We start from the raw sequence: 13,841 nt of genomic DNA on the forward strand, positions 1-13,841 counted from the left end.
AAAATGTTGAATGCAGGACTGGGAGAAAATGTAACAAAACACACTTTGAGTTAGGTCCTAGTGCTATGAACTGTCCTGTAAATTTTGAACATGTGCAATCTGATAATGTTTTTGTGGAAAAACTTATGTTGTATTCAGATGTAAAGAGTACTGCTGCCACCTCTGACAGGACAAAAGAAAACCTGTGTCAGCTGGCAATAGAAGGTAAAAAGATGACGGTTTTGTTAGACCCTAGATGTGTAATAAGTCTGGTAAAGTCCAGCAGCAGAAAGCCAGACCCCGCTATAATGTCTATGCAGGCTGGTATTTGGGGTTATAAAACGGTTAATGTCTGTATTTCTACTCCCTATGGTACTATAGGTCACAAGGTTGCAATAGAGCCCTCCTTGGAGTATGATGTAGTACTGGGGACAGATTTTAAATTTTTTCAGCAATTATGGGAAGACTGTCAGGTGACTAGAGCAGGTACACCTGATGGGCCCACAACACTTGACTTGCACCACACACTAGTGGAGAGTTACTCAGCAGAGGCTGAGGATGGGGAGTGTCAGCAGTCACTAGATGTAGGTCAGATAGGGGTTTGCCAGACTGCTGGGGGAGCTGAAGACCAGACCGTGAGTCAAGTCCATGAGGATCCAGCGACTCAAGTGACAAGTGTGCCTCTGACTGAAACAGAATCTTCAGTGAAACCAGAAACGGATCAGGTACAGGAACATGGGTTCCATCCGCCAGCTGAAGGTGAGCCCAAGGTGGGGCTAGAGTTGCGCTGTCACCTGGAAGAAGTGAATGTGACTGGAAAAGAAGCTACAGAGATGTCTGTGGACAATGCAGAAGTACTGAAGAGAGTACATGTGGAGCTGGGTGCTGCGCTTACTGTCACAGACAGAGTCCTGAGTGAAGGAGATGTTATGTCTGGACCAGAGATGGATCGTGACCAGGAAGGTCGAACCACTGGAGCAGATGTTGTTGCAGACCCAGGAGTCCTAGACCTTTCTGCTGGGCAGCAGAGAGACAGTGTTGAAGTGAAAGAGAAGTCTGCCCGTGAGCAGAGAGACAGTCCAGAGAGACTGTCCAGGAACTACCCTGAAGCCCAAGTGGCCAAGACCCTTGAAAAGGGGGAGACTACTCCTAAAGGTGGAGAAGAGTCTGAACAAGTTGGCTTGAAGGAAGAGACAGGCCAAGGACAGGTGACTGTCAGAGGACAAGAGAATGTCAGAAGGTCCAGCAGCGAGAGTAAGGAGACCTCTATAAGTAAGAGATCTCGGAAAAAACGCGCTGATCTTGGTAAATAAAGGGAGCAGATCCAGTACCTTGAAGAAACCTTACAGATGGTTTCTGCTAAATTGTCTCAAAAGGAAGTGGTTCATCACCTGACAGAGGAGAAAGAAAAAATGCTTGCAGACTTGAATAAAGAGCAGGAAGCGACGCTTCAGCTGCAGAAAGATATGGAGCGCCACAAAAGTGAGTTTGCGTCTCTGCAGGATGAATTGTCCCGCTCCCAGGCTCTAATGACCAGCAAGGAGAGAGAATTGGAGATTCTGGCCAAGCAGATCTCATTCAAGGATGAAGAAGTGAATGTCCTGTGTGGGGCATATCTGGATCTACAAAGTGATCACAAGGCTAGGTTGGTAGTAATGGAAGAGCTGGAGAAAGAGAAAGTGGTAATGGCTCACAAGGTGCAGAGCCTGGAGGCGCAGAACGAAATGCACATTAAGTCTCGCGCAGCTGCCTTGGATTCACTGGGTACTCAGCTCTCTGAACAAGAGGGTCAGCTAAAAGTCTATGAGCAGAAAGTGTCAAGATGGCGCAACTGAATAAAGACAATATGCAGATGAGCGAACAACTGCTGTCTCTGGAGGATACTGTCAAAAACTTGACAGAATTGCTGGAAAGTGAGAAGAAGAACTCTGCTAAGCTCAAGAGTGAGCAGCAGAAATGTTTAAAGCTGGAAGGGGACATGAAGGTCCTAACAGAAAGCCGTGACCAAGCTATAGTAGAACTGGCTAACGAGAGGTTAAAAGTGTCAGATGGAAACTGAGGCCAAAGCCACAGCCGTCTGTTTAAAGAAGAAAAACTGCTTGTGGGGCAAAAGCTACTGGAGACAGGGATGCTTTCTCTAAAAAAAGGCGGAGTCTGAACAATGGATGCAAGAAACAGTAGAGTCTGAAGACCATGAGAAGAAGCCATATGAAAGGTCCTCTGAAGCTGAGACTGAGGTGAAACCATATGGGAAGTCCTCTGAAGCTGCAGAGGTATTGACATTGCATGGTGAAAATTCTGAGGCAGAGAAGTTCTCTGAGGCAGAAGTTAAACCAGAGATAACTGTAGAAGCTGCAAGTAAAGTCAGTGACACATCTGAAGGTGCAGGTGAAAAACTGGCTAAAGGAGCCAAGAGTTCCCAGCCTAAAAATGAGCCTGTGAAGGTCGGTGTCCCTAAAGAAAGGGCTAATAAGAAAGCAGAGTCCTTAAAAAGAGGTCACTGTGATAGAAGACTGGGTCGTGGTAGAAACCCTGAGAGGCACTGGATTAGTTCCAGAAAACACTGGAAGAAAGTCCGCAGAAGTAGAATTTGGAGGAGTCCCTCTCAAGGAAAAGATGGACCGGTGCATTAAAGGGAAGCCTCCTGAAATTGTGGAGGATGTCTTTGAAGTCCTGCAAATGGGTGATACAGGCTCGGTTGGCCACCAGCAAAGTTCGGGCGATGATCATACCAGTGACAGAAGAAGACAATGGCCTGGAGCATCTGCCTTGTCCAGAGCACTGCACAGACCAAGATAAAGAACCTGGTGTTGGAAAGGTGTGACATGAAGAGAGCTTTTTACAAGGAATTTGTCAAAGATGACCAAAAGTCTTGTGCTTGGTGGCTGATGAAAGTTCGAATGAAAGAAGGGTGCACCATTGAAGTGGTGCAGATAAAATCTACTGATGAAGGAAGCCAAGTGCCTCAAAACCTGTTGGACGTAGTTGTTCAAGGAAAAGGAAAGGCAGTTGGACTCTGCCTTTTGAATACAAGTGCTCCTTCCCGGTGGTCTGAGCAGAGGGGGGAGGATATGTGGCAGTGTGGCAAGGAAAGGGTGTATTTCCCTTGCTAACTCTGCTGAATGCTCCACCTATGGCCTGATTGATGAGGTATCAGGAAGGGAAAGTGTGTCTAAAAGGAAAAGAAACAGAATAGTTGGGGCTCTCCCTGGGTAACAGCACATCGCTGTAGGGGGAGACGCACGGACCCTGTTGAGGAAACACACAGCGAACTGTGAGCGGTCCAAGAAGTGAAGAAGTGGTGTGAACTGTGAGTAACAGGTTGCAGGGGCACATGTTTTATGCTGGCTGAGGGTAGCTCACCAGATAGTAGTCAGGGCATGCTGATATGTGTAGTCAGTGACCAGACGGTCTAGGACTTTGGTTTGTTCCTGAGTTATGTTTTGTTTTACCTGCAACCTGTCTAAATAAAGCTGGCGAGGTGCCAGGCTTGCATGAACAACCGTTGTCTGCGGGTATATTGAGTGGAAACGTGTCCCGTGGCAGTGTCCAGGACGATCCCGGAGCTAATCCCCAAGGAGGAATCCTTACACTATATATATATATATATATATATATATATATATATATATATATATATATATATATATATATATATATATATATATATTGCCTTGACTTTGCCTCTAAATGCTTATAATCCCATATGGAGGTATACAGATGTTTGTTTGTTTTAGGAAACCCAGGAGGAAAAAAACACAACAGTGAAAAAAGTATGCTGTGTATTTCAGAAAAAAAGCTCTGTTCATAAGGAACTCATAGGCCATGTTCACATGGCATAAAATGTACAGAATGTCCGCATGGAAAACGCAGGCGCTAGGACTGCTCGCTATATGAAGGCTTGTTTTTTTTTTTTGCAGGACCAATGGTACATACTTTGTAATGATGTCACTCATTGCATAAATGCGCTGTTCACCCCCTCTCGCCAACGGTCAGTGCCTGGGGATGTACCTCATGGGACCGGGTCCCCCTATTTCCCTGCTCGCCTCACTCGCACATGGTAGCTCGGCGTGATGCAGGTAACAGAAAGCTGACTGAAGACCTCGCAGAAGACTACATTAGGTAAGTTCTTCTGACTGAGGTGAGTATTTATTTTTCTCCCTTTAGGTGCTGACTTGCAACCTCTGGAGACCCTCATCGGTCCTTTCGGACTTTTGGCCCCAATAAGGGGTCGGGGCAGGTGCCTTCGCGGGACAAGAAGGCTCCCTCGTTCCGGAAACGCCTGTCTTGGAAGTCGGACACCAACCGCAAACCCACTTCCGCATGAAGTGATGCCCCCACCCGCAGATTTTTCTCGGGTGGGAGGTTGTCTCTTATTTTTTCGAGACATCTGGACCACACACATTCAGGACTCTTGGGTCAGGGATGTGGTGTCCAACGGATACCGAATCGAGTTTGCCTCCCTCCCGAGGGATTGTGTTTTTCAGTCTCCTTCTCTGGCGAAGCAGTTTCAAGAGGCTCTCCGGTCCCTGCTTCTCCAGGGAGTTATTGTCCCCGTTCCTCCAAGGGAACGTTTTCAGGGTTTCTATTCCAATCTTTTTGTGGTCCCCAAGAAGGGCGGTTCGGTGCGGCCAATCCTGGACCTCAAGCGTCTCAACCATCATCTTCTCATCCGCCACTTCCGAATGGAATCCCTCCGGTAGTGGCATCCATGGAACAAGGGGAATTTCTTTCTTCGGTGGACATCAAAGATGCCTACCTCCATGTTCCAATATTTCCCGGCCATCAAGGGTACCTCCGTTTTGCGGTTACAGAGGGGCATTTTCAATTCGTAGCCCTCCCCTTTGGTCTGGCCACTGCTCCTCGGGTCTTTACCAAGATCCTTGCGCCAGTGATAGCCCTTTTGCGGTCAAGATGGGTCTCAGTGATCCCTTACCTAGACGACCTTCTCATCAAGGCTCCCACCAGACCCTAGACAATGTGGATCACACCCTCCAGACCCTGGATCGCTTCGAGTGGATGGTCAACAGGGACAAGTCTGTCCTTTCTCCCACCCAGTCTCTGATCTTCCGGGGACTTCAATTCAACACGGCCTCTGCCCGGATTTGCCTTCCGCCGGACAAACGTCTGACTCTCCTGTCAGGAGTCCGCTCCCTTCGAGCCCAGGTCCCAGTTTCCATCCGCGTTTGCATGGAAGTCTTGGGTCGGATTGTAGCGGCCCGCACCCTTTGCCCAGTTTCATTACCGTCCCATTCAACTGGCGATTCTCTCTCGATGGGACAGATCTCCTCTGTCTCTCGATCGCAAGATTGCTCTCCCTCATCGGAACCGTCAGTCTCTGCTCTGGTGGCTCCGCTCCCCCTTTCTTCTTCAGGGGCGATCATTTCTTCCCCTCCACTGGCAGGTGGTTACAATGGATGCCAGTATGTCGGGCTGGGGCGGTGTGTTCAGGGACTGGACGGTTCAAGGCCTCTGGTCTCCCCGGGAAACCCTTCTTCCGATAAACATCTTGGAACTGAGGGCGATTCTTCTTTGCCTTCTTCATTGGGAGTCCCTGCTTCAGTCCCACCCTGTTCGCGTCCAGTCGGACAACGCCACGGCTGTGGCATACATAAATCGGCAAGGCGGCACTCGCAGCTCGGCAGTCATGGCCGAGGTGACGAAGATTCACATCTGGGTGGAAAACAAGGTTCCGGCCATTTCGGCGATTCACATTCCGGGTGTGCTCAACTGGGAAGCGGACTTCCTCAGCCAGTCCTCAGCCGACCCCGGTGAGTGGTCCCTGCATCCAGAGTTCTTCGCGCAGATCCCCTGGTGCTAGCTGTGGACGCCCTAGTGATTCCTTGGACGGGGTTTGCTTTGCCCTGTTTCCTCCCCTTCCGCTCCTTCCCAGGGTTCTGAGGAAGCTCAAAGCGGAGGACGTTCCCGCCATACTGATAGCTCCGGATTGGCCACGAAGGTCGTGGTACGCCGACGTGGTCAGGCTCCTGGACGACACTCCACTACGCCTTCCACTTCGTTCGGACCTACTGTCTCAGGGTCCTCTTTTCCACCCCAATTTACAGTCGCTGCATTTGATAGCGTGGCGGTCGAGACCGCGGTTTTGAGAGCCCGCGGTTTCTCTTCCCAAGTCATTCGCACCATGCTCAGGGCTCGTAAACCCTCCTCGGCAAAAATTTACCACCGTACTTGGTCTTATTTTCGTAGGTGTGAAGCTCAGGTTTTGTCTGTTACTTTTTCTGTTCCCCGTCTTCTCTCTTTCTTGCAGTCGGGTTTGGAACTGGGTTTGTCTCTCAGTTCCCTTAAGGGTCGGGTTTCGGCCCTTTCTATTCTTTTCCAGCGTCCTCTGGCTTCTAATTCTCACGTCAGGACCTTTTTTCAAGGAGTGGCGCATGCTGCCCGTCCTTATCGGTCACCTTCTCCCCCTTAGGACTTGAATCTGGTTCTGGGGGTCCTCCAAGGTGAACCTTTTGAACCCCTTAGGGAGGTGTCCCTGCGCCTCCTTTCTTGGAAAGTGGCGTTTCTTGTTGCTATCACCTCCATTTGGAGAGTGTCTGAATTGGCAGCTCTCTCCTGCTGTTCTCCATTTCTGGTGATTCACCAGGACAAGGTTGTCTTCCGGCCAGATCCTTACTTTTTGCCTAAGGTTGTTTCAGCCTTTCATCTCAATGAGGACACTGTTCTTCCGTCCTTCTGTTCCGCTCCTTCTTATCCTAAAGAGCATTTACTCCACAAACTGGATGTGGTTCGGGCTGTTAGGTCTCACCTCTCTATCACTTCTTCGTTTCGTCAGTGTGATTCCTTTTTCGTCCTTACGGAAGGTCGTCGCAAGGGACAACCTGCTTCCAAGGCCACCATTTCTCGGTGGATCTGGTCTGCCATTTCGGAAGCCTATCGCTGTAGGGGGAAGATTCCTCCATTCAGGGTTGTGGCTCATTCTACCCGTTCTGTTGGGGCATCCTGGGCTCTCCAGAACAAGGCCTCGGCCTCGCAGATTTGCAAGGCGGCTACTTGGTCGTCTGCACACTTTCTCGAGGTTTTACCGGGTTCATACCTTCGCATCGGCTGATGCTAGTCTGGGCCGTAAAGTGCTGCAGGCGGCAGTGGAACAGCCATCTGCCTAACTGATTATCTGCCCACCCAAGAGACTGCTTTGGTACGTCCCACGGTCTGTGTCCCCCAATGGAGCCGATAGAGAAAAGGAGATTTTTTAACACTCATAAAATCTCTTTCTCGAAGGATCCATTGGTTTTCTGTCCGAGGGAGCCGACTTTTTTTGTTGCCATTGTTACGCCGAGCGCTCCGGGTCCCCGCTCCTCCCCGGAGCGCTCGCAACATCCTCGCTACGGCAGCGCCCCGGTGAGACCCACTGACCGGGTGCGCTGCGATACCGCCTCCAGCCGGGATGCGATTCGCGATGCGGGTGGCGCCCGCTCGCGATGCGCACCCCGGCTTCCGTACCTGACTCACTCTCCCTCGGTCCTGTCCCGGCGCGCGGCCCCGCTCCCTAGGGCGCGCGCGCGCCGGGTCTCTGCGATTTAAAGGGCCACTGCGCCACTGATTGGCGCAGTGGTTCCAATTAGTGTCTTCACCTGTGCACTCCCTATGTATACCTCACTTCCCCTGCACTCCCTCGCCGGATCTTGTTGCCCTTGTGCCTAGTGAAAGCGTTCCCTTGTGTGTTCCTAGCCTGTGTTCCAGACCTCCTGCCGTTGCCCCTGACTACGATCCTTGCTGCCTGCCCCGACCTTCTGCTACGTCCGACCTTGCTTCTGTCTACTCCCTTGTACCGCGCCTATCTTCAGCAGTCAGAGAGGTTGAGCCGTTGCTAGTGGATACGACCTGGTCACTACCGCCGCAGCAAGACCATCCCGCTTTGCGGCGGGCTCTGGTGAATACCAGTAGTGACTTAGAACCGGTCCACTAGCACGGTCCACGCCAATCCCTCTCTGGCACAGAGGATCCACCTCCTGCCAGCCGGCATCGTGACAGTAGATCCGGCCATGGATCCCGCTGAAGTACCTCTGCCAGTTGTCGCTGACCTCACCACGGTGGTCGCCCAGCAGTCACAACAGATAGCGCAACAAGGCCACCAGCTGTCTCAACTGACCGTGATGCTACAGCAGCTACTACCACAGCTTCAGCAATCATCTCCTCCGCCAGCTCCTGCACCTCCTCCGCAGCGAGTGGCCGCTTCAGGCCTACGACTATCCTTGCCGGATAAATTTGATGGGGACTCTAAGTTTTGCCGTGGCTTTCTTTCACAATGTTCTCTGCACTTGGAGATGATGTCGGACCAGTTTCCTACTGAAAGGTCTAAGGTGGCTTTCGTAGTCAGCCTTCTGTCTGGAAAAGCTCTGTCATGGGCCACACTGCTCTGGGACCGCAATGACCCCGTCACTGCCTCTGTACACTCCTTCTTCTCGGAAATTCGTAGTGTCTTTGAGGAACCTGCCCGAGCCTCCTCTGCTGAGACTGCCCTGCTGAACCTGGTCCAGGGTAATTCTTCCGTTGGCGAGTACGCCATACAATTCCGTACTCTTGCTTCTGAACTATCCTGGAATAATGAGGCCCTCTGCGCGACCTTTAAAAAAGGCCTATCCAGCAACATTAAAGATGTTCTGGCCGCACGAGAAATTCCTGCTAATCTACATGAACTCATTCATCTTGCCACTCGCATTGACATGCGTTTTTCCGAAAGGCGTCAGGAGCTCCGCCAGGATATGGACTTTGTTCGCACAAGGCGTTTTTTCTCCCCGGCTCCTCTCTCCTCTGGTCCTCTGCAATCCGTTCCTGTGCCTCCCGCCGTGGAGGCTATGCAAGTTGACCGGTCTCGCCTGACACCTCAAGAGAGGACACGACGCCGCATGGAGAATCTCTGCCTGTACTGTGCCGGTACCGAACACTTCCTGAAGGATTGTCCTATCCGTCCTCCCCGCCTGGAAAGACGCACGCAGACTCCGCACAAAAGTGAGACAGTCCTTGATGTCTACTCTGCTTCTCCACGTCTTACTGTGCCTGTGCGGATATCTGCATCTACCTTCTCCTTCTCTACTATGGCCTTCTTGGATTCCGGATCTGCAGGAAACTTTATTTTGGCCTCTCTCATCAACAGGTTCAACATCCCGGTAACCAGTCTCGCCAGGCCCCTCTACATCAATTGTGTTAACAATGAAAGATTGGACTGTACCATACGTTACCGCACGGAGCCCCTTCTAATGTGCATCGGACCTCATCAAGAAAAAATTGAGTTCTTGGTCCTCCCCAATTGCACTTCCGAAATTCTCCTTGGACTACCGTGGCTCCAACGCCATTCCCCAACCCTGGATTGGTCCACGGGGGAGATCAAGAGCTGGGGTACCTCTTGTTTCAAGGACTGCCTTAAACCGGTTCCCAGTACTCCCTGCCGTGACCCTGTGGTTCCCCCTGTAACCGGTCTCCCTAAGGCCTATATGGACTTTGCTGATGTGTTTTGCAAAAAACAAGCTGAGACTCTACCTCCTCACAGGCCTTATGACTGTCCTATTGACCTCCTCCCGGGCACTACTCCACCCCGGGGCAGAATTTATCCTCTGTCCGCCCCAGAGACTCTTGCTATGTCTGAGTACATCCAGGAAAATTTAAAAAAGGGGTTTATCCGCAAATCCTCCTCTCCTGCCGGAGCTGGATTTTTCTTTGTGTCCAAAAAAGATGGCTCCCTACATCCTTGCATTGACTACCGCGGACTTAATAAAATCACGGTAAAGAACCGCTACCCTCTACCTCTTATCTCTGAACTCTTTGATCGCCTCCAAGGTGCCCACATCTTTACCAAACTGGACTTAAGAGGTGCTTATAATCTCATCCGCATCAGGGAGGGGGACGAATGGAAAACGGCATTTAACACTAGAGATGGACACTTTGAGTATCTGGTCATGCCCTTTGGCCTGTGCAACGCCCCTGCCGTCTTCCAAGACTTTGTTAATGAAATTTTTCGTGATCTCTTATATTCCTGTGTTGTTGTGTATCTGGACGATATTCTGATTTTTTCTGCCAACCTAGAAGAACACCGCCAGCATGTCCGCATGGTTCTTCAGAGACTTCGAGACAACCAACTTTATGCCAAAATGGAGAAATGTCTGTTTGAATGTCAATCTCTTCCTTTCCTAGGATACTTGGTCTCTGGCCAGGGACTACAAATGGACCCAGACAAACTCTCTGCCGTCTTAGATTGGCCACGCCCCTCCGGACTCCGTGCTATCCAACGTTTTTTGGGGTTCGCCAATTATTACAGACAATTTATTCCACATTTTTCCACCATTGTGGCTCCTATCGTGGCTTTAACCAAGAAGAACGCCAATCCTAAGTCATGGCCTCCTCAAGCGGAAGACGCCTTTAAACAGCTCAAGTCTGCCTTTTCTTCTGCTCCCGTGCTCTCCAGACCTGACCCATCTAAACCCTTCCTATTGGAGGTTGATGCCTCCTCAGTAGGAGCTGGAGCAGTTCTTCTACAAAAAAATTCTTCTGGGCATGCTGTTACTTGTGGTTTTTTTTCTAGGACCTTCTCTCCGGCGGAGAGGAACTACTCCATCGGGGATCGAGAGCTACTGGCCATTAAATTAGCACTTGAGGAATGGAGGCATCTGCTGGAGGGATCAAAATTTCCAGTTATTATTTACACCGATCACAAGAATCTCTCCTATCTTCAGTCTGCCCAACGGCTGAACCCTCGCCAGGCCAGGTGGTCTCTGTTCTTTGCCCGGTTTAATTTTGAAATTCACTTTCGCCCTGCCGATAAGAACATTAGGGCCGATGCTCTCTCTCGTTCCTCGGATGCCTCGGAAGTAGAGCTCTCTCCGCAACACATCATTCCTCCTGACTGCCTGATCTCCACTTCTCCAGCCTCCATCAGGCAAACTCCTCCAGGGAAGACCTTCGTTTCTCCACGCCAACGCCTCGGAATCCTCAAATGGGGTCACTCCTCCCATCTCGCAGGCCATGCGGGCATCAAGAAATCCTTTAAACTCATCTCTCGTTTCTATTGGTGGCCGACTCTGGAAACGGATGTTGTTGATTTTGTGCGGGCCTGTACTGTCTGTGCCCGGGATAAGACTCCTCGCCAGAAGCCTGCTGGTCTTCTTCATCCTCTGCCTGTCCCCGAACAGCCTTGGTCTCTGATTGGTATGGACTTTATTACAGACTTACCCCCATCCCGTGGCAACACTGTTGTTTGGGTGGTCGTTGATCGATTTTCCAAGATGGCACATTTTATTCCTCTTCCTGGTCTTCCTTCAGCGCCTCAGTTGGCAAAACAATTTTTTGTACACATTTTTCGTCTTCACGGGTTGCCCACGCAGATCGTCTCGGATAGAGGCGTCCAATTCGTGTCAAAATTCTGGAGGGCTCTCTGTAAACAACTCAAGATTAAATTAAACTTTTCTTCTGCTTATCATCCTCAATCCAATGGGCAAGTAGAAAGAATTAACCAGGTCCTGGGTGATTATTTACGGCATTTTGTTTCCTCCCGCCAGGATGACTGGGCAGATCTCCTTCCATGGGCCGAATTCTCGTACAACTTCAGAGTCTCTGAATCTTCTTCCAAATCCCCATTTTTCGTGGTGTACGGCCGTCACCCTCTTCCCCCCCTCCCTACTCCCTTGCCCTCTGGTTTGCCCGCTGTGGATGAAATAACTCGTGATCTTTCCACCATATGGAAAGAGACCCAAAATTCTCTCTTACAGGCTTCATCACGCATGAAGAAGTTTGCTGATAAGAAAAGAAGAGCTCCCCCCATTTTTTCTCCCGGAGACAAGGTATGGCTCTCCGCTAAATATGTCCGCTTCCATGTTCCCAGCTACAAATTGGGACCACGCTATCTTGGTCCTTTCAAGATCTTGTGCCAAATTAATCCTGTCTCTTACAAACTTCTTCTTCCTCCTTCTCTTCGTATTCCTAGTGCCTTTCATGTCTCTCTTCTTAAACCACTCGTCATCAACCGTTTCTCTCCCAAACTTATTTCTCCTACTCCTGTCTCCGGTTCTTCAGACATCTTCCCCGTAAAGGAGATACTAGCCTCCAAAAAGGTCAGAGGAAAAACTTTTTTTTTAGTGGACTGGGAGGGCTGTGGCCCTGAAGAGAGATCCTGGGAACCTGAGGACAATATCCTAGATAAAAGTCTGGTCCTCAGGTTCTCAGGCTCTAAGAAGAGGGGGAGACCCAAGGGGGGGGGTACTGTTACGCCGAGCGCTCCGGGTCCCCGCTCCTCCCCGGAGCGCTCGCAACATCCTCGCTACGGCAGCGCCCCGGTCAGACCCACTGACCGGGTGCGCTGCGATACCGCCTCCAGCCGGGATGCGATTCGCGATGCGCACCCCGGCTTCCGTACCTGACTCGCTCTCCCTCGGTCCTGTCCCGGCGCGCGTGGCCCCGCTCCCTAGGGCGCGCGCGCGCCGGGTCTCTGCGATTTAAAGGGCCACTGCGCCACTGATTGGCGCAGTGGTTCCAATTAGTGTCTTCACCTGTGCACTCCCTATGTATACCTCACTTCCCCTGCACTCCCTCGCCGGATCTTGTTGCCCTTGTGCCTAGTGAAAGCGTTCCCTTGTGTGTTCCTAGCCTGTGTTCCAGACCTCCTGCCGTTGCCCCTGACTACGATCCTTGCTGCCTGCCCCGACCTTCTGCTACGTCCGACCTTGCTTCTGTCTACTCCCTTGTACCGCGCCTATCTTCAGCAGTCAGAGAGGTTGAGCCGTTGCTAGTGGATACGACCTGGTCACTACCGCCGCAGCAAGACCATCCCGCTTTGCGGCGGGCTCTGGTGAATACCAGTAGTGACTTAGAACCGGTCCACTAGCACGGTCCACGCCAATCCCTCTCTGGCACAGAGGATCCACCTCCTGCCAGCCGGCATCGTGACAGCCATAGTTTCATACCTCCTAGAGACAGCAGCATACACCCATGGTCTGTGTCCCCAATGGATCCTTCGAGAAAGAGATTTTATAGTTAGTGTTAAAAAATCTCCTTTTTGCTATTGCAGTGTTTGCAACAAATATGTTGTTTTTATCGGTACCATGTTTGTTTAGATCGGACTTTATGATCTCTCTTTATTATGTTTTTTCCCCCCTGATACATTGTGTCCAAAAGTCAGCAATTCTGGCATTTGATATTTTTTTTTTATGCCATTCACCATGTAGTTTAGTTAAAGTTACATTTAAATTTTTCGGGCATTTTTGCACACAGCAAAAAAACAACTGAATTTAACACACATTTGACATAAACATTCATGCATAGCACTGAACAGTATTGGCCATCTAATAATTGCTATAAATAGTCCCCTATCTGACTACGCCCTGCATCCCCGATCCTTAAGGACTTAAGGAGCATTTCCGGTCCCGCTACTCGCCTGGCGGGGAGTGGAGCCAGATGCCTGCTGAAATCATTCAGCAGGCATCCCGACACATCGCCGAGGAAGGTCCTGAGGACCCTCCATATCGGCGATCGCCCATAAATACAAACCGGCGATCGCCCATAAATACAAACCGGCGATCTGCTGCGATTCCGGGTCGTGGGGGTCACATGTGACCCCATGACACGGAAAAGGATGATGATCGTTGGTGTAATATATACACCAATCATCATCCGTACTGTACTGGAAGGTGGCAGTGTTTCCACCCCCCCCCCTAGTACAGATGTGATTGGACGGTCGTAGTGACCACACCAATCACAGTGTATGAGGACGGGGGAGAAGAGCAGGAGCACGTTGCTCGGCTCTGATCAGCATCATTTTACATCTGGTGCTGATCAGGACGGAGCCCCGTGCATCTCACCCCTCAGAGTGTTCTTAGTGCCCCTTGGCACTGTTTCCCCTGGCACAGCAGCTATTA

The sequence above is a fragment of the Hyla sarda genome, chromosome 1 (genome assembly GCF_029499605.1).
Source record: "Hyla sarda isolate aHylSar1 chromosome 1, aHylSar1.hap1, whole genome shotgun sequence".
NCBI classification, from domain to species: Eukaryota; Metazoa; Chordata; class Amphibia; order Anura; family Hylidae; genus Hyla; species Hyla sarda.